The sequence below is a fragment of the Paroedura picta genome, chromosome 10, assembly GCF_049243985.1.
Source record: "Paroedura picta isolate Pp20150507F chromosome 10, Ppicta_v3.0, whole genome shotgun sequence".
Lineage (NCBI taxonomy): Eukaryota > Metazoa > Chordata > Lepidosauria > Squamata > Gekkonidae > Paroedura > Paroedura picta.
This window is the reverse complement of record NC_135378.1, coordinates 37,622,920-37,650,783: the sequence shown is the minus strand read 5'-3', so window position 1 is coordinate 37,650,783 and position 27,864 is coordinate 37,622,920. Positions and strand designations below refer to the sequence as shown.

At 43.0% G+C, this 27,864-nt stretch overlaps 1 long non-coding RNA gene across 1 annotated transcript in view; it reads right to left on the bottom strand.

The window, feature by feature from the left end:
• The window catches only part of LOC143820004 (uncharacterized), a 135,695-nt gene extending 125,632 nt beyond the window's left edge, over positions 1–10,063 (bottom strand). Inside the window, exon 1 of the long non-coding RNA XR_013225198.1 lies at positions 10,007–10,063. This is a non-coding gene — a long non-coding RNA (uncharacterized LOC143820004). The remainder of the gene's footprint in view (positions 1–10,006) is intronic.
• Positions 10,064–27,864: the final 17,801 nt, after the last annotated feature.

Genomic DNA, 27,864 nt, shown 5'->3' with positions numbered 1-27,864 from the left:
ATTGTGTCTTTTTATAGAGGCTCACGTCTTAATGTGGAAAACAATTTAAAGTCTAAACATACCAGGTCCTCAAGAAGATGGCTGTTAAACTGTCTCCAACCAAGTGTCCAAACACACACACTCACACACACACACACTGCACTAAAGCTATTTAATTTGCTTATCATCAGCTTGCTGGCAATTAATATGCCTGCCATAACAAGGCCCATAAAATCGCTAGCAGTAGGGGAGTGAAATGATTATAACATTTTCTCCCCTTTCAGCAATATCCTTCTACAGTTTGAGCACTGTCAAATCTTTTTAAAGGTAGAAAAAGACGCTGAGCTGCTCTGGAACAGCTGTTGTTTACTGAAGCAATAATTACCAACCGGGATGGAGTTAAAATACCTGCTACCTGAGGTAAAAGCAAAACAGCACACACAGAAGCAGACACACGTGTACAGCCACGGCCTACTCGCTAGCCAAACCCAAACAAAAACAAACGGCTGCTGAGGCTTTTTAAATTGTTTCATTAAACATTCTGAAGCCTCCCCCACCATTGGTCAGAACTCATTTTAAGCAAACCTGCTTAGTGCCATGCAATTCAATTCAAGCCACCCCACTTGACAGCGCTGTGTCTCCCTGGGTAACCAGCACCTACCCAAGGCAAACCTCCCTGCACTGGGGACAGATCTCCTTACAAAACTGCCCATCTGAATCTGTGGGTTTGCCATTTCAGGGCTGGGAAATGAAGGAGTTTGATTAGTAGAGTTGTGGTCAAAGCCTTAATATCCTGAAATTTAGCAGCATGCCTGGTTGGGCTGGCAAGCTCAGCATACCGCTGAGTGTGTGTGTGGTCAGAAAACAACAAAGAAAAACGCATGCTCTGATTGTTCTACTTCACTAATAGTAAAACTATTTATTAGTAAATGTAATATTACACATAAAAAGGTAAACAGAAGATTCCTATGCTAATCTAATAGCTGGATGGAGTGAGATGCTGCAGGCCTCTCTGCTTCCATCATGTTGCAGGCTTGAAGGACGGAGAAGAAGCAAGAGAGAGGAAGGAGGAAACAGGAACTTAGCCCTCTAGGAACAGTCAGTGAGAAGGTAAAGAGAGTTCCTGTCGATGCAGGTAGAGGCAAGGAGGCGTCACTTTGAAGAGAGTTATTTCTATCAGGAAATGCCTGGAGAATTTGGGGTGGAGCTCAAAGAGAGTGGGATTTGGGGAGGGGAGAGTCCATCTTCCCCCATTTTCCCCAGGTGAACTGATCTCTGTTGTCTGGAGATCAGTTATAATTCCAGGATATCACAAGCCACCATCTGAAGGTTGGCAGCCCTATATAATAGATCATAGGTAAGTTAACCCTCCTCCAATCCCTGTCTCAGGTGGAAAAGGACTAGCATTGTCTGCATGAATGCAACCACAAATTCACAGGGTAGGTCACCTCTCGTTGCCGCTTAATGCTTGTACCAAATAACCTGTATCCGTTTCCATCATTTGGGAAGGCGTACAAAAGAGTAAACTTTAACAACAAAATCTTATGTGATTCCATGACTAGGTTTGCAGAGTGGGTTATACTATCACATTGGCCTTAAAGTTTATATCTAGGAAGACTAGGAAGAACATGGAAACAGGTGAACTTACAAGCCACTATCCTGATTTTATCAGAACTGCCTAGAAAAGTACACAAATGAAAAGTCCTCCTGTTTAAGAGTGGAAATTGTTCTGAACTCAAACGTAATCACTGAAAAGGACAGGTAGCAGCTGAACTGCCTGGAATTAGTAGCCCTGTGTGACCACCCTATCCTGGAGCCACCAGCACATTAGCCCTCTCCCATTTATATCTTGCAGCCCTTGAGAGCCTGGAGACATCAAGACACCCCTTTATTGGAAGGCAGGCCCTATGCACAGGGAATGCCCAAAGCAGCCCTAAAATGAGTAAGTACAAGGGATCAAAATAAGAATGAGTTTGGGGGAGACCAGAATTTTGGAGTGAATCTAGATTAGAACTTGTTCAATCCCCCCCCCCAAAAAAAAAGTGAAACAAAGGGGTTGCCCTGTGCAAGCCAAAGATAATCCAAGACTAAGGGTAGATTAGAGGGTCTTAAAGGGACAAGCCAACAGTTAGCTGTAAGTACTTCCATCTCCCCAATACCACACACTCTCAACTTCTGGTTGAGATAATTTCTGCACAAGTGAAAAATTCCGCAATTGTGTTTTTAAATTTCAAACAATGCAAAAAGTTCCACACAAAAATTTACCTCCTCAGAAGTAGATCCAATTTTTGCACTTCTTTACTCCTCATTTGCTGAATTCTCCCTTTCAGCAAAGTTGTTTTTCCCTTCAGATCATATGTGCAGTTTTCAAGTGAGGAATTTCTGCATTCAAATTCATTTTCCCACCATGTTGCCATTTTGTGTCATCATCCAAATGTGTGCACCCACCCACCTACAGTCCTCCCTCCCCCAACTGTCTTCATTTTTTTAAAATAAATTTAATGGGTTACAATGTCATTTCATTAATATATAGCAAAATTAAAACACAGTGAGAAAACAAGCAGTATTGGCAGCATGCCCATTAATACTTTTTCTTCTGACTCTTTCCTGCTCTCCCTGAGCATTCAGGCACCATCACTCAGAGTTGTTTCAGAGTTGTGAATGGCACAGCTCTTTGGTTGGAGTCTTTTTGGTTTTGACAGGAAGGGAGGGAGGAAGTGAGGGGGAATTTGTACTTCTGGAGTGATAAAGGGGAGCCCCTCCTCCTTCTCCCTCCCAAGCCCAGATTCACGGATGCCTGAGTAGCAGTGGATACATAGGTGCAAGTCTCAACTGTTTGCTTCTGGGGAGAGAAGACTCCAGTCCTGGATTCCCTTCACTCAGACCTCCTGCTTGACATCCTTCCCCATTACCAAATGAACATTTTTCTATTGTTACTATGTACTAACATTACTGTGCATGCAAAAAGAGAAAGAAGGAAGGAAGGAAGGAAGGAAGGAAGGAAGGAAGGAAGGGAGGGAGGGAGGGAGGGAGGGAGGGAGGGAGGAAGAAGAATAGGAAGAAGAATAGGAGGAGGAAGAAGACGCCACTTTTTACTTCCCAAAGGAGTATCAAAGTGGTTTACAATCACCTACCCTTTCTCTTCTCACAACAGAGAGAATGTGGAGTAGTGGGGAATCAAACTCAGTTCTCCAGATTAGAGTCTATAGCTCTTAACCACTATTCCAAGCTGGCAACACAACACTAAGCTGACAGGATGCGAACACGGACCACTTCAAAACTGCAGAATGCATTAAGTGGGTCTGATCCTCGATTAAAAGCCCTATTATGGAATGTGTGCCGCTAAACCAAAGTATCAAATATAACTTCAATACAATGTTAAAACAAAGTAAGACTGTACCACGGATATGGTCATAGACTTACATTTTCCAACCCAGCTGTGAAAATAATGGGAAAGGGCTTTTAGCCATTCACATGTTCACCTGAGTAGCACAAATATCAACATGAGTTAGTGCAGCTCAAAAGGGATAAAGAACAATGTGCAGCAAAGCAGGAAATAACCAAGCCAATAATTCTTGTGATATCTGAATTAGCTTTCATGGAAAAGCCCCTCAGAGTGCTTTCCAAAAGCCTGTCCTCTTCCTTGGTCAAAACCCAAACAAAATGGGTCTAAAGTAAATAATCTGTCACAGCACTGACTAGAAGAGGGAAATTCCCTTTTGACAGCCTATAGTTAAGGCACACCAGTGAACTTGGCATTTCCAACCCAGGCATTACACACAATCATACGATACACAGAAACCACCACAATGAGTAGCCATAGCCTGTGAACAAATGATTGCATGCATCTGTTCTTGACAAATGCTTCCAAGTGTTAGCAAAGGCCAGAACCTTAAGAATCCCCTGTTAATTTGTTTCTTCTACATGCTCCTTTCAGGTCTCCTTTCTACAATGGCAAGTAATAGAGAGAGTAAGTTCTGGCAAATGGAAATTCCCCACAATGGTTGTATGTGTAGAATAGATGTTTTGGGATAGAACTGCTGAAGAGAACACTGAATGCATTGTCTATGATTTCCCTAGTAAGTTCTACAATGTCCCTTGCATATGTGTAGAGCAGGACTATGGTTGAGGCTGGGAATATAACCCCCAGTAACATCAAAGTGGCTGGCCTCTCTGGGAAATATCTGATAGACTATGAAGAACTGATCCATCCACCCAAAGAAAGAAACCCTCCTCGATGAGTATATCAACTGGCAGAGGCATGGAATTTTAAAATTTAATTTAAACCATGTTTAATGTTATTTTAACTTTATATCACTGTTGGTGATACCTACAGTGAGCCTCATGGGAAAAGTGAGTTGAAGAAGAAGAAGAAGAAGAAGAAGAAGAAGAAGAAGAAGAAGAAGAACAACAACAACAACAAGAACAACAACAACAACAAGAACAACAACAACAACAAGAGCAAGAACAAGAACAAGAACAAGAAGAAAGAGTTGGTTCTTATATGCCGTATATGCTGTACCAGAAGGAGTCTCAAAGTGGCTTACATTCACCTTCCCTTTCCTCTCCCCACAACAGACACCCTCTGGGGAAGAGAGAGCCCTGATCTTACTGCTCAGTCAGAACAGCTTTCTAAGTGCTGTAGGGAGCCCAAGGTCACCCAGCTGGCTGCATGTGGGGGAGCACAGAATCAAACCTGGCTCACCAGATTGGAAGGCTGCATTCCTAACCATTACACCAGACCATGGAGCAAGACTATGCACAAGGTCCAGTATTTAAAATATTCAGTCCATGGAAAAATCAGTTAATTTTTCCCCTTGTTTGGAAGATGCCTTAATCAGAATATCTGCTACACTTCCCAACCAACACCCCGCCTGACATTTATTACCCGACTTCAGTTACAAAAACCATTAGACACAGGAAAAGAAGGCAAGGTCTTGGGCGAAGGCTATTGCAAAGCAGAAAAAGCAAACCTATTCTGTTCACCTAGTATGGCAAAGGAACTGAGGCTGGTTTGAGTCCCATAGATTGGGAAGGTGTCTTGTGAGCATAAGCAGGAACAGTCAAGAATATGAAAAGCTTCATTATTTAATTTTGTCCCCTTTGGATTTGGATCTGAAGCCTGCAACTTAAATTTTTCTAAGCTGTTGTCTGACTTCCTAACAATCAATGAAATCCACTTTGTAAATTTTGTGTGTGTTTGTGTGCGTGTGTGGGGGTGATCTTCATTGGGGAAAAGAGCAGCAACGACAAATTAAAGTACAGTTCTAGCGTGCTTTTCAAGCCCTACTGAGTACATCCGATTAGGAGCATGCAGAAAGCTCAAAGGAAGGAGTTAGCTTTTCCCACTCGTTGACAGACAAACCGATGAAAGTTTAAGGGTTTTTCTGAATAGTTGCTGGTTTAAAACACAAAGTGCCATTGAAATAAGTCCAGTAAATCCAATTAGTCACCCCAGCTCTGTCCTTTTATTCATTATTGTATTGAGTTCTAACTAATAGGCTCTTTGGCCCTGCCTAGAAGAGAAGCAAGAAATCCCTGTCCTGCTCCTGGCCTCTTCACCAAAAAGTTCTCTGTCAGCTTAGTGGCTGAGACCCAGATCTTGATTCTATGGAGGGAGGAAAGGGGGTGGGAGAGGCTGTCCATCATTGTACCTTCCTGAAACAAAGTAGACAATATCCTGAGTCTTCTCCACACTGAGTACTCCCTCCTCTGGCCATTGACGGAAATGCAAAAACTAGTGTGCATAAACTGATTTAGGATGGACATCAGGCACTCACTGCTGTGGTCCTTGCCTGATTTCAGCAATGAGGATGGACAAGGATCTAGTTTCCATGAACTGGCCTTCACTGATCCGAGTATCCTGTCAACATCTATTTGCAATGACCAGATTACAATGATTCATGAACATACCCGATGGCATCAAATTCAGAATATGAGAGATTTTTCTAATGGGAAAAGAAAACCACCTTTGCAGAAGCATCACAATCAATCATGAGTTCCTGAGAATTTAAAGTCCCAGACTCCAAGGACAGCAAGTACCAAAATACCTCACACAACTGAGCCAGCCAAAAACATGCAGCAGTGGTAGCAGTGAAGGAGGATTTCTTTGCCAATGCCATTCTAGGATTCTCCAAGCCCACATTACATGACCCAGCTGCATAGTAAACTCCAGGCACTGACCTCTGCCTGGAGAGCAGGAGAGATCAACGGGGCAACCATGTCAATTCCAGGTTCCCACTACAGCAGTGGGTTGCACTCAGAGCTCTCTCTGTGGGCACACATACCTTCGCCCCAGCACAGAGTTCACTAAGCCAGCCTGCACGAGGTCCAGCTTCCCAGTGCCCAGAGGACAGGGAGAACTCTTCCCACATGTTCCCTGACCCGGGAAGTGATTGTCTGGCTCGGGTCACTCAGCTGGGCTGGTGTCTGCAAGTGTTGGCGGGAGCAGGAAGGCTGCACCAGGCAGAGCTGGGCCAGATCCGCTCCCTATCTGCACACATGCCCGGCCTCGCCCCTCAATGGAGTGAAGGTGAAGACGGGAAGGCAGGGAAATGTGCGGGGGGGGGGGGAACAAAACCTATCTGTATCATTGAAAGCTCTGCTATTGTGTTTTTCTTTTAAGACAAAATATGTTAATGTGTGAGTTGTTTTTCTAAACTAAAACCTCAGGTTAAGTTGCCCTGTTGGCACTTTGTGATAAACAAGTGGGTTTGGGGTTGCAGTTTGGGCACTCGGTCTCTAAAAGGTTTGCTCTCACTGCACTACAGTCTTGACAGAGCTGGCAACTGAGATCTTAAACCAGCCTGATCCATAAATGTCCATAAAACAGTCTAACCACCTCTGCCCCTGCAGAGTATTGGTGCCACATTCACCCATGTCTCAAGGTTGGCATCAACTGGATCCCCAGCTTCCAAACCAGGCCCATCATAGCCTGAAAGACAGTGAGAGAGACACACAGAGCAGCCCAAACCAAGCCAATCAGCTTTGAAAGAGAAGGAGCAGCAGGCCACACTCTGGCTGTAGACATCCCCATCCCTATGTACACCTCTAAATAAAGGAGTAAGTACAGCAGTGCCTGTGTAAGGCACAGAGTACTGAGCGATAGCTTCGACACACTTGGATGTGCATAAACCCTTTTCAGGAGCCCAGTTTTTAGAGCAGAGCAGGGTCTGCTCTAAGGTCAGGCAAAATTGTCCTGGAAATATCACCACTGTTACATTTAAGTGGTCTTTTAAGTTAAAGGTTGCTTATTGCCAGTGACTGCAAGGGTTGCGGCCATTCGTGCCCAGATAATCGCGTTGTTTTATTCCATTTATTTATCAAGTAAATCGAACTAATAAAAACACAAACCATGACTATCATGGGAACACTCTGTGGAAGAGTGATCCAATGTGGCAGAGGAAAGCAGAGGAGTGCTGGCGTCAACTGTGCTTTGATTCACAAAGCAATCAATACAGTTTAACACAAATAGCCCTTGCTTGCTCTGTGTTAGGAAGGGGGGGGGGTCTATTCATACTTAGTCATTCTCTGTCTGTCTTTCTCCCTTTCCTAGCTCCACACGTTCTAGTCGAGCTTATTCTGTTTGTGCTTGGTATTTCCCACACAGAGAAACTCTGATTCAACTTGTTAAAAATAATGTTAAGTTTAGCCCTTACTTCTCATGATACATTATGTGTAAGTCTCTCTCTCTCTCTCTCTCTCTCTCACACACACACACACATACACACACTAGCATTCCTGAAAATGACACCACTCTTTATCTCCTCTAAAACACTTGTTCTACCATCTTGAAGAAATTTATGTACATGCTTGAAAGGCACAGGCTTTCCTGGAAAAGGAGCAGTGCTTGAGGCTCAGGTTTTTAACAACTGATTTACTCACACTTAAATAGTCACAGCTTAGCTACATTAGTTTTAGGGTTGTCAGATCCCTCCTGGCAAGTGGAAAGGGATGGGGGGACTTATCAAGAGGCCCATGTTGCCAGCATTACAGAGGAAGTGATGTCATCATATCAGTAACTTCCAGGTGATACTTTGGCATTTGGACGTTTTCCAGGGCTAGATTTAATGCCCCCCCCCCTTGGAAGTTTTACAGGGAAGATTTTCCAGCACCCCAATGTTGCTGAGGCATTGTCTTTGTTCACATACTGTTGAGACCATCACCTATGTTCTGTTATTTTGGCTGCTGTACCTTTTGGATGACAAGCACAAGAGAATTTCAAATATGGTAGCAAAATTTTGTCATGTGATTTGCAAACACAAAGCTCTTATAATAGCAATGTTATTCTCTAATTATTATATATTAATCTTATATTTTAAATTATTATTAATAATATATGCCATGTTATTATAATCTATATGTATTGTGGTATTCTATTTGTTTGTTGGAATTCACTGGTCAATGGACCATAAATAAATTGATGATGGTATTTGGGCAAAAAATCTATGGTAAAATTGGCTTCTACCATACATTTTTTGACCAAATACCAGAGTGTCACATGGAAGCCGCTGGTGTGATCATGTCCTTTCCTATGTCACACCAGCAATGCAGCTTAGACCTTTGTCTTTCTTCTAGTAACTTCGACCCCCATGAGGGGGGGGTGTCTGACATAAGTTTAATTATACTTTAATACTTTAATTATACAATGTCCACATCAAGCAGAATCTGAACAGTGGGAAATGGAGAAAAGGACAAAACTGCTGAAACACATTATGAAGACTCACATAGGAGATGATCATCTTCCATACTCCTCGTATCTGTTAGATCAGTCCAGGTAAGCCTTAACTCCTAATGGCGCATCTCTTTGCAACAGCAAAAGTGAGATAAATGGTGAAGGAGTAAGGTTGTCAAATCTGGGTTGAGAAACTCCTGGAGATTTTGGAGGCAGAGTAGGTGGAGGGGAGGGTGTGGGGGAGATCTCAGTGAAGTATAATGCCATAGAGTTCACCCCTCCAGAGCCACCATTTTCTATGGGGAAACTGATCTCTGTCATTTGGAGATCAGTTGTAATTCTGCAATATTTCTAAGAACCGCCTGGAGGTTCACAATCCTATGAAGGACAGCTGTTGTGCTGTTCAACCTTCTATTGGTTTGTTTTCTGTAAAATATGGCTAGTAGTGCATACCTACCCATGACAGAAAAAAGTGTACCACCTCCATTACAGGCTCATAAAATGAGGGAAGACCTTCTGGTGGGCTCTCAGCCTTCCTGTCCTTCTCCACTTGATGCAATGTTTGGTTAGAGAGTTTGTGCTGAAACTGTCCAATCTCCAAATATGTTTTTTTTTATAGAATGAAAGAAAAGTGCACAAAATGTTGCAGGAATGAGAAACCCATGTCCAATCACCCCCCAAAACAACACTAGCACCACTCAACCAGCCATCATGATATCCATAAAGATGCTGTGCCATGTGTGGGAAAGACAGAAGTACAAAATAGAGCCCTTTCAGACCAGAAACTGAATCGATTTCACAGATGCATACCCATTTACCTAATTTAATTCATCTTGTGATTCACATTTCTCACTGAGATTCCAGGTGAATCACAAATAAAAACAATGCATTGAGTATAATACAGACAACCAACAAAATTAAAGAACACTAAAAACAGTCTACTACAGACAAGGAGATCACCCTTGGGGTCTATTCCCTCATCTGAAGACCAGGCACAGTAAATGAGAAACAGCTGGTATCTTTTTACAGCTAAAGGCTTCTCCTTGCCTTCAGCAGCTCTCTGACAGGCAGAATTCAACAGGCAACACTCTTCCCATTATTTATTTCCATGCTGTAAAGAAAAGTCATTTGTGGACTTCCTCCTGCTATTCAGTTGTCAGAAGCATGCACTTTCTGTCCATTTTCACTTGTGACAACCCCAGTGGAAAAGGTCTCTAAAGCAGCTTTGCTGATTTTTAGGTTAACAAGTAACAACTTCTTAAGCATGTTTTATCACCAGAGATGAATTATTCACAAGTGATGTCTACTAACAAAGACAATATTCTAAATATATAATACAAACAGGTTTCTTACCTGTTCATTATGCTGTCAAGCTGATAAACTGCAGAATTCACTTGTATCAAAGGGAAGATACATGCTGATTTAATCAGTAGAAGACTGTTAACAATCAGTTTACTGTTAAGCAGCTGGAAGAAACAGACAGTAATAAAATTAATCAGTAATAAAAGTTTTTTAAAATTACACGCTAATATGCCAAATCCATCACAAGCTGTCGAAAATAACAAGACTTCAAACAAACCAATTTGCCTCTTGATATATTGTTATAACTGATTACAAGGAACTTTATGCATCAATTTCCTCAGTTTGCCAACTACCTTGCTCTTTATTCAACAGTAACTTACAACCACCACTAAAGAGCAACCCCTCTCTATTTCCATCTCTCCATAGTGCTTCTGTAGGGTTTCAGAGGTGTACAAGTTGTCACATCTAGCATCCCAGGCTATGACACCCAGAAATAGATTCCGTTCAGACATAGAGGTCCCCAAACATTTCTCTAAACAGTGTGATGAATTGTTAGTAAAAATCAAGGACTTCAACAAATAAAACAGATTGCAAAGCCAACTAGAGACAAGGACTGGAACAGAGCTACCAGTGAAGAAACAAACCCCTCAGAAGCACAGGAAAGGTAGAAGAGCAAAACAAAACAGAGATTAAATACTCACAGAACCCAAAACAACAACAAAAAGAATCTCTCTTCCAAATTACCCCACTCCAGCAACCAACTTTTGCCCCCCCTCCCCGCATTTACTATCACCTGGGTGAAAGGATGGAGGAAAATCTATCTAGTAATAATCTGAGCCTCTAAATAACGTGAAAAGAGGGTGCTCGAAGTTGGGACTCATTGCCCACCAATCCCTGATTGGCCAACCATCCAACAAACAGCCATTCAGGAGGGATGTCCCACCCCTGGCCATTTCCCCCTACAAGTTAGAAGAAGTGCCAGCCCCCTGGTAAGGTAGTCAGGCAGCTGGAGCTGGGAGGGAGAGCAGAGGGGTCAGGGACTATGGCCAGGGGCGGTGGGGTGGAGAGAGGAGAAAGAGAGCCCCTGCCAGCACTCCTGCCTCACTGAACAGCTCTAGCCACGGCCTTGCAAAGCCTTGGCAGGGCTGCATAGGGCAGTGTGGGGAAGAACGGGGTGCCAGCCAGCACTTTCCACCCACCCCGAAAAAGCCACCAAGGTCTCTGCAGTTCTTTTGGGGTGGCAGGAGGGGTGGGGTGCCTGCCAGTGCTTCTCTCTCGCCCAAAATGCCTACCAAGGCCTCCGCAGGCCTCAGTGGGCCTTTTGGGGTGGCAGGTGGGGAGCAAAGAGACCGCCAGCACTTCTCCCACTCCCAAAATACCCGCCAAGGGCTGAAGATGCCTCAGTGGGCCTTTTGGGGGCAAGGGAAGGCTTTGGCTGGCCTGCTCGGGGCAGGGGAGGGGAGGCCTAGTGCCTGTTGTACTGCTGTATTGTTAGTTTGTTACTAGTAAATTAATAATCCAAATTAATCAAACCAAGAGCTCAATCTGACCAGCTAAGCAAGGTGTCTTTCCTAGGACATGAAAAGTCAGGCAGCACACACATGGTACAAAATGGGTAACATAACAGAGAGCAGCTATTTAAACTTTGCCTCCCCTCAAAGAAAAACTGTGATCAGCCAAGGCAGGTCTCCTGAGGAGATCCAGGGCTTACGCTACCTCCGATATAACTGACCTGATCCAAAGCCAGGTGAGTTTATTTATTTATTACATTTTTATACTGCCCCTCCTTGTGGCTCAGGGCAGTTCACAGGGAACATGAAAGACACTAAGATTAATACAACATGAATTCAGTAACTGCATCAATCAACAACAATAACATCAGTAGCAGTGAACATTGAATATTTAATTTTCCACTGTCTAACTATTTTGACCATAACCCTGCAGATTGGTCAGATTGGGAGGGGGTTTCTAGACCACCCAATATATGTTGTCAGTTTCACTGGCCTCAACCAAATGTTTGGCAGGAAAGCTCCATTTTGCAGGCCCTACAGAACTGTGCTAATGCTGTCAAACTTTAGCTGTAGAAACCTCTGACAGTAGGCCTGCTTATACGCAGTTGGAAGACTTTTAGCATTGGCCATATTTATCTGCAAACCCCTAGTGCAAACCTCCAACCCAGAATGCCACAAAACATGGCTGCTTTCATCTGTTTTAGAAAAGGGTATGGGAGCAACAGTAATTTGGATTAGGAAGAAAAGTGCTCCGGTATGGAGTTAACTGAGAAAAACAGATTCTGGTGGATAGATGTGTCGGTTTGAAGCCGCAGAACAAAGCTTGAGTCCAGTGGAACCTTTAAACCCATTGAAGTTTTATTCAAGATATAAGTTTCATGTTCAAGCACAGTTCATTGAGCAAAGGGTTGGACCAGATGACCTGTATAAAGGTAAAGGTAAAGGTACCCCCTGTGCAAGCACCAGGTCATATCTGACCCTTGGGGTGACACCCTCCAGCGTTTTCATGGCTGACTCAATACGGGGTGGTTTGCCAGTGCCTTCCCCAGTCATGACCGTTTACCCCCCAGCAAGCTGGGTACTCATTTTACTGACCTCGAAAGGATGGAAGGCTGAGTCAACCTTGAGCCGGCTGCTGGAATTGAACTCCCAGCCTCATGGGCAGACAGCTTCAGATAGCATCTCTGCTGCCTTACCACTCTGCGCCACAAGAGGCTCTAGATGACCTGCATGGCCCCTTCCAAATCTATCATTCTATGAAAAGGGTGCACATTTTATTCAGAGCACAGGTTTTAATGTTTCTTGTTTCTTAAGGAAATGTTTTTCCCCAAATCCTGATCCCAGTCTCCTTATGGATACTTGGGAGAGCAGGTTTACTCAGAATTCCACTCAGGCCTATTCATTGGGCTTCCTCCCAGGAAAGTATTTGTAGAAATGTACTGTTCGTGCTCAAGGATCAAAACAAATTTTTGAGGCCAGACTCTGCACTGAAGCTGAGGGAAGCGGCAGATGTTTCTAGCATTTGCTTTCCCTCCCCACAATTGCTTTAATGGGTTGGAGCTCCTAGGAGACCATTTGACTTTTGCTCATGTCTATGCTCTTCTCCCTCATAGTGCTGACTGGGCAGAAACTTGAAGCTGTCAACAACCTGTATTCAGTACGCTCCGAGTCAAGGAAAGCGAAGTGACATCTGATCTGTCAAGAGGAAGGTGAGGATTTTTGTTGTTGTTGTTTTGAAAAATAAAAAGCAAAAAATGTTCTTTGCAGAATCAATAGGCGAATCAATATTGTTCCCTCCCTCCTAAAGCTCCCTTTGGCCTGAATTGCATTCTTTCTTCTCTCCCCCTCTTCCATCCCCCCTCCCCCCACACCCTGTTACAGCAACCATCCATTAAAAGGGATGAATGGTACTTACTTTGCCAGGGACCACATCTTTGGTAAGTGTTTCTGAAGCAATACAGTAATGATTATTGTGCAGTATTGCATTTTAATAATTAAAATAAAGCACTGAGCATTATCCTCGCTACTCTGTGGGAAATACTTCCCAGTAACTAGGCCCTCGGAAAGCATAATTCACATTAGCAGAGAGATGCCTCCATGGGGGTAAAAGCCTAGATGAAAACAGGAAGGTGACCCTGACTTAGTCGCCCTCTATCTGAAGAAGAATCAAGCTTTTAAAAACGTACTTTGCACCTCACAGTATATTACCTTTTTTAAAAAAAAGCTCTTCCTTTTACAGAAGGTAGACACTATGCTCAGAAGTGTTATATAATCAGGCATGTTATTGAAGCAAAACTATTTGCATGAAACAAGAGTGGAGCCAAAGGGGCAGAATTAAATTGATGAGGGGGTGGCAGAAATGAACAGAAAACTAAAGCCAACAAACAGATGCTGATTTTGTTTCACTTTCACTTGCTGTACTGTGACTTTAGGATGAGCTCCATATACATACATACATACATACATACATACATACATACATACATACATACATACCTATATATTTTTAAAGGTGATTTTTTAAAGCGTGGAATCCGCAGTTATTCAAGGGTAAAAACCCACCTGACTCTGATGGTGTGGATGGCCACACTAGACAAATTTCCATACGCTGGTTAAAGGAACCCTAAGCTCCTCTACCATTGGTGTGAAAGACAAAAATGGAGGTTTAAATATGTTTGTATTTGGTTTTTAAAAAAACAACTGAATGGCCATTCAGACTGGTGTATCGCTCTGCATTTCTTTGTCACCGGAGAGGAGATGGAGTCTACCTGAAGCACATGGTCTTCTGGCTTACTAGTTTTTCCATGGAGCTCTAAACATTTGGGAATGCATCCCTGTCCTACTCTGCCCAGAAAGCCCTCTTATGACTTTCTTGGGCCAAAACAGCACTCATGAAATGATACAGTAAACTAGAGTAGATCCTAAATTAGCAATTTAAATCAAAACTACTGCTGACATCAATTAGAAAATTGGCTCTGGGGGAAAAAAATAACTCCAAGGAACCCCCCCCCCCCAAACAGAGTAGTCAACATCAGCAACCTCAACCTTGCAAATCAATGGCCACACTCAAGTCAACACTGTAATGTTAGGACACAAAAATTTGAATCTATTGCAGATTTTAAAAAGCAAACCACTACAATTGTACTCCCTAACTGGGGACAGGGGACAGGGCCTGTGTAAAATTTATCTCCTCCCCCCCCCCTTTTTAAAGAGGATACAGAAAGGGAAAGGGCATCATCATCTTTAAACAGCCCCGCGGCGCAGCGCACCGCGGACTGAATAATAGAGTAAGGGCTGTGTGGGAGGAGTTAGGGCAGGCCCTGTCTGGGATAAAAACTTGATTGGCCCCTCCAAGTGTCCATCCCGGCCCAAGCAGCCAATGGGGAGCCACGCAAAGCGCGGCTCTCCATTGGCTGCTTCGCCCGGCCAGGGAATCACCGCATAGACTGGACTGCCAGCCAATGCGGTGAGTCCTCTGGGGGGCCGCACCGCCTTCTCCTCCCACTAAGGAAAGGAGCAGTCTTCGACGCCGTGTCCCTGCTCCTTTCCTTCCCTGGGTCCCTTCCTCATGAGCCTTCTGCCAGCCCCAGCCGCTCCCTCGCAGCCACGAGAAACCGCCTGGGCCCAGCAGAAGCCTCTGCTGCCCGGCCTCTTTCCTCTCCGGCTTCTGCCGTTCCCAGGCTCTCCCTCACAGCTGCGAGGGAGAGCCTGGGCCCGGAAGAAGCCTCCGTCTCCGCCCCTTTCCTCTATGGCTTCTGCCGGACCCGGCCTCTCCCTCGCAGCTGCGAGGGAGCGCCTGGGCCCGGCAGAAGCCGCTCGCCCCTGTCGCTCTCGGCCGCCACACCCAATCAGTGACCCGCTTGGACTCCGGCCCCCCTCACCTCCAGGTAAGCCACGCCGCTGGGGAGGGGGCGAACAAGCCACTAGCGCCCGATGTATTTAGAGTACAGCGGGCTTATTTTCTAGTATAACATAATTGGGTACATCAGTTACAATTTTATACACACACACAGATAGCAAAGTGCATAAATAATTACTTAAAGACATTAAAGGGTGAATCGAAATTCATTCTCCTGTGTTTTGCCTTTTCCCTACGTGTAAAAGAATCCCCATTTTGCTTCCTCTACCTGGAGATTACTGCTGGACTTTACACAAGTCCATTCTAGACTGCAGCAAGGCCATTCACTTGACTTCAAGTGGTACCGTAAAGATGAGGATGTTGCTTTAATCTATGAAGTTAGACAATTAAGCACTTTCCAAGGCTTTACGTGCAGATTTCATTTTTTAAAAACCTCAAGACAGATAAGATTAGGTTGCCCATTAACAGAGCGAGATTCACGAATGCCTCATGAGCAAATGAAAAGAGCCATTGACTGTCTATTAAAGTGTAACAAAATTACCATCTAAGAAGTGGCTGGATCCCAGAGCTATAACAATTAGTAAGACTTTAAATCAAATATTTTATACCAGTCTCATCAATGATTAAACCTGTTCCTATCTCCTTCAATTACAAAGGCTATTATCTATGCTGCTAGCAAATACTTGACTAAGCAACAACACACACATGCTCTGTCCTTACCCAAAAATCTCAGTGCTGTGACTCTTTTGTTGATAACAAAAGTATTCAGAATACAACCTGCCAGTTAACATGGTTCTTATTGAGGACTTTGCTAAAGAATAAGAACATGCTGTTTAGTTGCAGTCGACTCGTGGTGACCCTCCCCCGCAACCATGGGGGAGGGGGTTCAAAACGAGAGATGAGCAGAGGTGGTTTGCCATGGCCTTCCTTCGCATAGCATCCCCTATCTAAACCTCATTCCTAAATTTAAGGACCAGTGCAATGAGGGGGAAAGGGGCTTTTGTGTTGAAACAAGGACATTTGCCCAACAATTTAGTGGTTAGAGAAAGCTTATGCTCCAGTGAGTCCTAAGTAGGAAGATGGAAATAGATGCATGTCCTTTTTGGAATATTGCTTTTAAAAATTCAAACAACCTTTCCCTAGTTAATTCTAGTTGGTATTAATATTTCAGTTTCTGCATTCTATTGTTTTTGTTCATTCTGATTACCGGGGACAGAAGGCTGCATGTTTAACACCTGTTTCATTCTAAGCTCCCAAAGGAAGTAAAACTGACACCTGAAAAAAACTAAGGTATCTGGAGCAAAGTATTAGTAAAGGAAAGCCATCTATTAATTATTTAGCTTATTATCAGATTTTCAACACCACAAAGCTTCATTGGGGGAGGGGGTACATTTGCTGCCCTGAGCCTTACCTGTAAGTATTGTACCCTGGGATTATAACTGATATGTAATCAGGTCTTCTAACATCAGGGGGGAAAGAATAGTAGATCCTTATAACACAAACCTAGTGGCAACAAAGCCACTAGGTTCTTGAAACACATCCAACAATCTTTCTGATTTGTTTTACCCCTTTGGACAGCTTCCCCCACCCATGTTTACCTCCCCCACCCCATGCACATTGCTTGCAGTACTTTTGCATCACAGTGAATATCAACAGCACCTCTAAAAATTTTGGCCCACAGTTTCTGTTAATGTATGCTGAAAGGAAATTCTGGAAAGGGCTCAGAATTTTTAGACTCAAACAGGAGTTCCGTAGCATCTTAGGGACTAAGAATTCATGCATAAGAGCTGTCTTCCTTAGATTATCCATCTAAAATTGGCAGGAGATTCCTTCTGAGACAGCCTTTTCTGGAGCCATACCAGTACATCCTTCTGCTCACCCCTACCATTCAGGCTTAGTCAGAACTGTTCTGGGTCAGATAGGTTGATTTAGTCAGCCAAGGAAAAATTTTCACAGAGGAAAAAATGTCATAAATCTCAGGAAGACCAGTGCTGAAATACACTTCCCCCAGGGCCAAACACCAGAATCCCATGCTTTGCAATGTAATCACAAGAGCAGGCAAGTTGTAACTAGATTGTAACTAGATTGAAATTTCAATAACCAAAGATCATCTTGTCTAGAAGCATTTGGCTAACAATCAGGGACTGGTGTTCCCCAGTAGTCTGTCCCCAACACATGGCATTCTAACTGCCTCTGCACACAGAGGATCCAAAAATGTTATGGCTAATGTGATATAGGTATAAGCCAAGAATTTCTCTTATTCCTTATTCAGCTTTTAAAGTTACAGGTATGCACTGTCAAAGGGCCTTTATCCTACTTTGGGTAAAGTTCAAGAACAAATACATAAAAATGTAAAGTTAATCCCCACAGCCCAGGGTAACAAGCCACCACCAGCCCCTCTTAGCTAACACTCAGCGGAGAGACCAAGGGACCAGGTCTTCAGCAGTATCAGGTACTAATCAAAATCTCAGCCCTGCAAGGTAGAACACTTGCAAACTCAGTTCCAAAAACAGATTCAAATGTTCCAAAAACAATTACTTTGTTAGCTGTAGAGCAAATAGGCCAAAGCACTGGGTTTAAACTGAAGAAGCTCCAAACCCCCAAAACACCAAAGAATATTAATAAGGTTTGTTAAAAGAAATGTGCAAAAGAATACAAGTACAGAAGCAGTGCAAAACAGGGAAGAAAATAGTAAAACTAATTAGCTAACATAGAATAAAACTAATTAGCTAACCTTTTGTCCTCTGTTATTTGGCCAGAATGAAGATACAAAGTCCCACTATAATTCTAATGTCCAAAATTCTGGAGCATGTGTTCCGGCCACACAAGACCCAACCAAAAGTCAAAAGGATGGTCAGAAGTTCCAAACTAGAATGAATGGTCTTGCTTAATGACAGAATATTTGCAGCTGTCCTGATCCTGTTTGGTCAGTCAGGTGCATTGCTGTCAATCCACCCCCCCCCCCACCATTCCTCTGCAGCTGACACATATACACAGTCAAACAACCTTCCCATGCCTTGGGTTCCTTTTGCTAATGAGGTGGAATGTGACTCTAAGGGCCATTCCACACAGTGTTAATGTTGCTGAAGTGTTACCATTGTGTAATGCTATTTATTTTTCATTATTCATGATGTCGTACACAGTCAGCAACACTCCTGCAACACTCCCGCAAAAATCGCTTCATTGTAGTGCTACTCTCACATTCTAACCACTAGGTGAGGCATATCTGTTACGTATACCCTTGAAACCACAAGATATGATGCAAAGCACAGGTTCTGTCCAAATGAGTATATATGAATGACATCACATGGGATTGTTATGAGGGAGAGTACTCTATGGATTGTAAAACAATAATATCACTAGCATTCAAAACTGATCTTAAAGTACTACTGACTGGAATCCACTACCCCCTACTATTTCCTTTTGTTCTAGAACTTTTCTGTGCACTATGTTTCATTCCTGCTTAATTCTGGTTTACCTAGGGTAAGCTCTAAATTAATTCAGGAACCACAGCATGTGCCATTTCCCACAGCTTTCAGTTATTATTCCCTCCTCTACCTCACTGACTGATACCCACAGGAACATGATAAGACTCTAAAATAAAGCCATCTAGATGCAGTAACACATGTGATTTCGTTTGTTCCCTTAGACCGTTTATGCACTGGGAACTTCAGTGCCCCAGCTCTCATGCAGGAGCACAAATTGGAGGCGGATGAGGTGCCCCAGGCCAAGTATTCCCCCATGTGGGTGCAGGAAGAGGTGGGGCAACCTGCCATGACTAAAACTCCAGCCTGCAGCCCGGCATGAAACCTCCAGTGCATAAACGGTCTTAAGCATTTGTGCCCACATCAGTGGGCCAACATGGCTCTGGGGGCTCCGTTTCCACTTCTCACACAACATGTCAGTTTCTACTGGTTATAACAGCCGACATTTTTACTCCATCTCACCCAATTGTCATCTTTATCACAGCCCCCATTCCACAGGACTTTGGTCCTTGCAGATCCCCTGATCCTCATCGTAGCCTTTTTGGTAGTCAAATGAGACCCATCCCTCCTCCCTAATTCAGCAGTGGAAACACCGCGTGGATCTAAATAGTAATCACACCAGAGTTTTACTTCCCTTCTATTGCATATTCTTCCCACCTCACAAACTTTACTGTTAGCAAAATTTTGGAACTCCTCCCCCCCCTTTTCTCAGCAATAAATAGCACAGTCTCAGAAATGCATACAAATGGCTGCCATTATAATTCTAATGTAGTCTTGGAATGAAAGAAAAGCTTAATATAAATCTCCCCTCCCCCCCCCCCCCAAATAACCAGGACATAAATTCAGACAGGGACATTGCCACCTAGGCTGAGCTGGGAGAGTTCAGTGTCTGCGGTCCCTCTCATAAATTAATTGAGGTCTCCTGGTGTTGTAAATGAATAGCACATCCTGGAAAAGATCATATCTGTCAAGATTGCAGATTGGTTTTCTCTCAGAGTTTGCAAAAAGTCACAGTGTACAGCGCCTTCATTATGTCGATGAGAATGACTTCCCAACTGGAAACAAATGTGTGCTTTATTCTGTTAGGTCTGAGATTTACAGAAAAGCAATTTTCCTTCACAGCCAAGCAACGGCAACTCCCCCCCACCCAACACACACCAAAAAATGTCATATCACGTCTTTCCTTCGGTCACCTTTTTACTGACAAATGTATATTCTTTCCACTTCATGGTGTACTCAAGAATTGTGACATTTAATGGCCAAGTCAGGTTAATCACAGGTGAGTGCATGTTCCTGATGGATATTGCAGCTGCGGCTGCATTCTCGGCCTGAAGAGAAATTGAATGATCTGGTTATAGGATCTGGTGCCTCACACACTCTCCTAAACTGTGGGTGTCTCACATTTCTATTCTATCCAGAAAGCCTTAAAATGTTACAATATTCTTGGATTGTGACCTGAAAGGAAGAGCAGACATATATTGTGGCCTCTGGAAATGTTGACCCCCTCCCTCTCATTTCGGACAAACCTACCCACTTGGGTTGGGCTAGCAAAGCACGGTTGAGCCACTTTTGAGGGAAACGACTTTTTCCTACCCCTTCATAGCGCTTCTCAATCCCTGTGGCATGCTGTTTCAAATGTCTGTAAATGTCCATTGGAGCCAAGGTCTCTCATCGTATAGCTCTGAAGTGCTATAATTGTTTAGCATTAGAGTGCTCAGTTTAGAACACTGGAGTTTTTGTTTAATTCCCAGGAAGCTCATGTGGCAGGGGCTCATGGGAATTGTAGTCCATGGACATCTGGAAGGCCACAGTTTGACTACCCCTGCCCTAGGGCTTCAGAGATGGCTCATCAACGGAAGGAAATTCATTGTGTGAGATACTCACCCCTGTATCACTTTACTCAAAATCAGGCCAAAACGGATAACATCCATTTCAGAGCAGTAATATAAAAACCTTCTCTGTCTTTGCCCCACTGCAGAGCATTTAAATACAAGTGTAGAACCGTTTCTGGTTAAGCGTTTCATTTACTGGTTTCTGTCACAATACTGGATGTTACACGTGAACCGGTGCGCTGACCTTGTACTTGGCGACATGAATGCAAATAGCCAGTTTTCTCAGGGCAAAGTGCTCTATTAGCATTCATTAATGCTAATGCTAATGTTATTCCTCGGTACTGCATAAAACTCTTAATGCCAAGTTATTTGCTGAGGAGCAATATAAAAATTGCTACTCCACAGTGAGCCAAAGCCACCTGCTGATTGAAATCAGCAAGAAGATAATGAAGTGTGTGTATCTGCTTGCTTTCCTTATATAACTGTCTGTTTGAAAATGAACAGCGGTTTCAGGGCTGTTTGAATTTTTTGTTTTTTCCCCTGAGAGGCCTGAGACAAATGAGTTAATGAGGTCCCTCCCATTCTATGCGCAGGCCACATTTTTCCCCGATCTTGCCACTGAATTCTCGCAGTAAATAGCTAACTTCACTCCCAACCCCTCCCTAGCTTTCCTTTCAAACACTTGCATTCCTTCTTTACAATATAGTTTCAGAATCAATGTGATTTTTAAAAAGTATTTATTTATTTTACTTTCTGGTTTCTACTTTTATACTTATTTTTAACCAGACTGACAATTCTGATTTGCGACTCCCATGGAGGTGCTTTTCACAAGGAAAAGACCCCCCAAATTCTTCTAACTGCTTCCTTCCAGCCTCAGGATCACACCTCTGCAAGCAAAATAAAAGCAGCAGGTTTTCGTTTTAAACTCCCGTCTTTCTATCATGCTCAGTACAAAGTTCGAGTTATTGTTTCCAACAAGCCTACTTCCCATTACTTGTGGTAATCTATAAAATCCATTGTCAAGACAGCAGGCATTCAATCCATGTGTCACAGATGGGAATCATTTGGATTCAAGAGAATAGTAAAGCTCTCAAAGGAGATTCCCCACTTCATCATTTACTATATAAGACTTTTACAATAAATACTGGACAGAGTCCAGCAGAACGGAAAGTTTGAAGGAGAAATTGTTGTCACATTTGCTACTCTCCAGTCTTCCAGTACAGCTGCTGAATTTAGTGATAGGTTACAAATAAGGGTTAGTAGGTCAACTATCTCACGTCTGAGTTTCTTAAGAACTCTTGGGTATATGCCATCAAGACCTGGAGACTTAATAGTTTTTAATTTCCCCATTAGGTGTAGACTTTAATCTCTGGTCGCCTCTATTTGGCTCAGTTCTCCAGTCTGCTTTCCAGAAAATAGGGATTGTGGGATGCGTACATTCCCACACCATGAAGCAAAAAAGTAATTAAGCTTCTCTGCTATCTCACCATATTCCTTTGTTGTTGTTGTTGTTAGGTGAAAAGTCATGTCCGACCCATCGCGACCCCATGGACAATGATCCTCCAGGCCTTCCTGTCCTCTACCATTCCCCGGAGTGCATTTAAGTTTGTACCTACTGCTTCAGTGACTCCATCCAGCCACCTCATTCTCTGTCGTCCCCTTCTTCTTTTGCCCTCAACCGCTCCCAGCATTAGGCTCTTCTCCAGGGAGTCCTTCCTTCTCATGAGGTGGCCAAAGTAATTGAGTTTCATCTTTAGGATCTGGCCTTCTAAGGAGCAGTCAGGGCTGATCTCCTCTAGGACTGACCGGTTTGTTCGCGTTGCAGTCCAAGGGACTCGCAAGAGTCTTCTCCAGCACCAGAGTTCAAAAGCCTCAAATCTTTGACGCTCGGCCTTCCTTATGGTCCAACTTTCGCAGCCATACATTGCAACTTGGAATACCATAGCCTTGACTAAACGCACTTTTGTTGGCAGGGTGATGTCTCTGCTTTTTAGGATGCTGTCTAGATTTGCCATAGCTTTCCTCCCCAGGAACAAACGTCTTTTAATTTCTTTGCTGCAGTCCCTATCTGCAGTGATCTTGGAGCCCAGGAAAATAAAATCTGACACTATCTCCATTTCTTTCCCATCTATTTGCCAGGAATTGAATTCCCATCTATTTGCCAGGATGCCATGATTTTATTTTCTTGATGTTGAGTTTCAAGCCAACTTTTGCACTCTCCTCCTTCACCCGCATCAACAGGCTCTTTAGTTCCTCTTCACTTTCTGCCATTAGAGTGGTATCATCTGCACATCTGAGGTTGTTGATATTTCTCCCTGCAATCTTGATCCCAATTTCTGACTCCTCTAATCCCACCTTTCTCATGATATGCTCCACATACAAGTTAAATAGGCAAGGTGACAGTATACAACCTTGCCGAATTCCTTTCTCAATTTTGAACCAATCAGTGATTCCATGTTCAGTTCTCACTGTTGCTTCTTGACCTGCACATAAGTTTCTCAAGAGACAAATAAGATGCTCTGGTATTCCCATTTCTTTAAGAACTTGCCACAATCTGTTCTGTTCCACACAATCAAAGGCTTTAGCATAGTAGATTGAAGCGGAAGTAGATGTTCTTCTGGAACTCTCTAGCGTTCTCCATGATCCAGCGTATGTTGGCAATTTGATCTCTAGTTCCTCTGCCTCTTCAAAATCCTGCCTGTACTTCTGGAGCCTAGCTTGTAGGATTTTGAGCATAACTTTGCTAGCATGAGAAATGAGTGCAATGGTGCGGTAGTTTGAACATTCTTTGGCATTGCCCTTCTTTGGGAATGGAATGTAAACTGACCTTTTCCAATCCTGTGGCCATTGTTGAGTTTTCCAAATTTGCTGGCATATTGAGTGTAGCACTTTTACATCGTCTTTTGCATCGTCTTTTAAGATTTTGAATAGTTCAACTGGAATGCTGTCACCACCACTAGCTTTATTGTTGCTCAGACTTCCTAAGGCCCATTTGACTTCACATTCCAGGATGTCTTACTCCAGGTCAGTAACTACCCCATTGTGGTTATCAGGGATGTTAAGCTCGTATAGTTCTTCTGTATAATTTTGCCACCTTTTTTTAAATCTCTTCTGCTTCTGTGAGGTCCCTACCATTTTGGTCCCTTATCATACCCATCTTCCTTTAGCCATCCATTTATTCCTTTGCCATCTGAAAGCTCCACTCCTTCTCTGGCTGGTTTCATCCTTTGGATATAGTTTTTCAAATGTTTATTGTTTGTCTTGATGCTTTTAGCAACCTGCTGTTCAAAATCTCTTTTTGAATGCCTGATTATTGATTTACATTTTTTGTTTTGCCAGAGCCTGTGGGCCCTCCTGTTCAATTCATTGGGACAGACCTTCTGTTTCTTTATTTTTTATAGCTTCCTTTACTTGCTTTTTTAACTACTCAGGCCTTCTTTTAGACTTGGCAATGCCTTTCCTGACTTGAGGAATGCACTCTATTTGGGCTTCTTCATTGATCAAAGGCAACTTTCCCATTCATAGGAGAAGTAACAGCATTTTTCTGCTTATTAAGTTATCCACATTTATTATCCAATTATTTTATTTTGAGGGTTCAACTTCACCAGCATTTTCCAAGAAAACTCCCTCCCTTATTCATAATCTTAATTAAAGGAACCCTTTCAATTGTCTATTCCAGTTTTATTACAGCACATAGGTATATGCCCAATTGTTGGCTCATCATATAAGTAGGTCATCAGTGTTCTGCTGTCAGTTCAATAGCCTGTCTTCTCATTTTGCTGACTGCTGAATCATTCTCTTCACCTGGCCATCAATGCATCTCCAAGCACTTGAGATCACATAATTAGGTTGCTTTGCCTTACAAAAGATTCATTTTGTTCATCATAGCTAGGCTTATATCAGGCTACTCTCACAGTTCTTCAGAGTAATCAGACTGGATTTCTTTAAGGCTCAAAGATCAGGTTGGGGAACAGGATTAACCTAGTGGAGTACAGTACAGATTCCTATAGGATTTCTCTCCATGTTTTATATATTTTTGTTTGTTTGTTTGTTTGTTTATTCATTCATTCATTCATTCATTCATTCATTCATTCATTCATTCATTCATTCATTCATTCAGTTTATTACCTGCCACTCCCAGACTAGCTGGCTCATTGTGGGTTACAATACTTAAAACTCCACAATAAAGTACATAAAATCCCCACCCTTTAAATAGTCACAGCAGCCCACCCCCCCTTTTATCCATGTTCAATGCCCACCCACCCACCCCCATTTATCCATGTTCAGTGCACCTCCTTTATCCATCCTGTTCCTCAAGAAAAGGAGAAAATATGGGGGTCAGCATGTTGTCCCAGTTGTGGCAAGGAAGAGCACATAGATCTTAGTCGGCCTGACCGCAACTCAATACCAAGCAGAATACCTCCATCTTACAGGCTCTGAAGAACTGAGAGAGCTCCTGCAGGGCCCTTAGCTCTTCTGGGAGCTCATTCCATTAGGTTGTGGCCAGGGGCGAAAAGGCCCTGGCCCTGTTCAAGGCCAGGCATACTTCCAAAGGACCAGAGACCACCAACAGGTGTGCACCCGTAGAGCAAAGGGCCCTGTGAGGGGCATAGGGTGATAGGCAGGTATGCCGCTTCTCTCTACACGAAGGAGTCTCAGAGTGGCTTACAGTCACCTTCCGTTTCCTCTCCCATGTTGATACATAGCAATGTGCAAGTTCCCTTTAAAATAAATAAATAAATTTGGAGCTTGTGGGCACTTCACCCCGAAACACCGCAAGGATGGGATCGGTTGCCTCAAATGATTGACAGGCCGAGGAACCCCATGTAAAGAGCGTGTTGCTCTTCCTTTTCCACCCTCTAGTCAGGAAGGAAAAAGGCATGACCGGTGGGCAACAATTGCAGGACAGCTTTACAGTGTGGAGGGGCGAGAAAGTGCAATTTACAGTCCTGCAATTGTGACAAGGAGACGTAGAGGGATTTTGCCTTCTGTCTGGAAATGGCCATTTTTTTTTTTCAAAATGCACCTAAGGTTGTTAGAAAAAAGAAGGGGAAATGGCAGTCTTGCTTTAGAATATACAGGACAGCAAATGCTGTTCCAAATATTATTACATGATGGTGTTAATAACTGTTAATCACTAGTTGGCATATTCTCTTTTGAAGAAACAATTGTGGGAAACTGTTTATCGGATGTGAAGTGCAACACCAAGATTGCTGCTAAATATGAGTGGCGGAATCGTCTGTAATGATGCGAACAGTACATTGGAGATAACCAATTTATTTAGTCTGCTCATTGTTATTTTAATTGCTTACAAAACGCTAACAAGCTTCGATAAGATTCGGCCCCAGCTGTGATGCTTTGCAGCTGCACATCATGATGCGGCATTTTCCCACCATGACTCTGCAGCACCATGTCATGAAAGTAATTACAATACAATTTATTTATTTTATTGCCAGCACTAGCATTATTCCCAGTACAATATTTAACAGTTTGAGCAGTGCCTGTGATTCTAAAAGCAGATGATCATGAGTTCAGAGCCTGAGCATCAAGTAATCATGAGACGGAAAAACAAAATCTGTTTTATTCAGGACAGCTTTCGGCTACTGGGTTGGGAGAGACAGGTCTTTATTGAACATTGGTTGACGATGTGTATTTTTTAGTGTATTATGACTGCTGTTTTAATTTAATATGTTCTATACCTAATGGATTTTTATTTTATTCTATTTGTAAGTTGCTGCTACAATTCTTTATTAGAAATAAAAGAGTAAATGATTTTCTTCCTGCAATGTTTTTAGTACAACAGTGAAGTAGTTCCTTAATATGCCTTTGTCCTTGACAGCATGCAGATGCCATGAACAGACTTATGTTTGTGATGAAGATGAACGTGAGTTCTTACCATGCTGACTTGCTGCCCTAGTGTGGGTTTCAGAAGCCTTCACTCAAACTCTAACTTACGATGACATCTGAGCTCTCTTAGCCTCACCTACCTCACAGAGAGTCTATTGTAGGGAGCGGAAGGGAAGGTGATTGTAAGCCACTTTGAGACTCTTATGGGCAGTGAAAAGCAGGGTATAAAAACCAACTCTTCTTCTTCTTCTTCTTCTTCTTCTTCTTCTTCTTCTTCTTCTTCTTCCGTCTCCTCTTGGCCCTCAAATGGATGGGTTCCTTATTCCTCCTATGAGGAATGGAACCTGGCTGCTAGGATGAGATTTTCTGCCTGGAGAAAGGGCAGCAGCAGAGTTCAATGCAAATCTCCTGAAGTGAATTTTGATTTATTATATTTACCCACAAAGTTTCAGTATCATTTATATAATAATGGGGGGAATCCCACAAAAATGTCCACAGTGCAATGGTCCTTGGGTAAGTAAGAAGCACTAAAACCATCCCTCACTTTTATGCTTGTGCTAAATAAAAATGATTGTGTCTCCCACATATGAAAGCAGTAGCACCATGTACTTCTGATACAGTTTCAAAAGCAAATTAAATAAATACCATGCAAACCATCTTTTGTACACTGTTCCCCACCCACATTGTGATTTTCTTAGAAATTATGCTGAATTACTCTGAGCAGCTGCAGCCCTTGCGCTATTGTTTGTGTAAATGGAACTTCTCTAAACATATTTTCCTTTCCACTCATGCATCACTGGATCCAACCCAATAGCTATTAATTTGTACTATGCTCCCTGTACATTTGCACCATATTGCATTGGTAGTTTAGCACTTTCCAATGATATCTAAGTGCCAGCAGAAATCTGATTTCTTATGCTCCCCAAAGACTGTCCTTCACATAGTAGCAAATGGATATTGTGTGAGATTTCTGCTTCATATTGTAAAGCGCAATGCAATGAATGCTGAAACAGTTTGCTCCATAGTCGTCCCCCAAAGGATATTTAGATAGCAAGAGTTTTGCCATTGCAGCAACAGAGTAGGAATTTGTCATCTGAAAACAAAAGCAAGCTGTAACAATGAACGGTTCTGTGGCGGGTTACATTGTTAGCGATCAGCAGCCAAAGGAGGGGCAAGAGACAGAAAAACTAGACAGGGAGTCCATCTGGGAAAACACATCTTCCAAGCCTTGTCTGAGCAAATATCAGCTGAAATATTGTTCAGTGGGAAGAGATGTTTTAAACATTAAAATGTGCTGGCAGAAGGTCAAGAAAGCAAGGCTGCCCCTACCAATTCAGTAACTAAGAAGCACACACCTGACACACTTCACATAGGA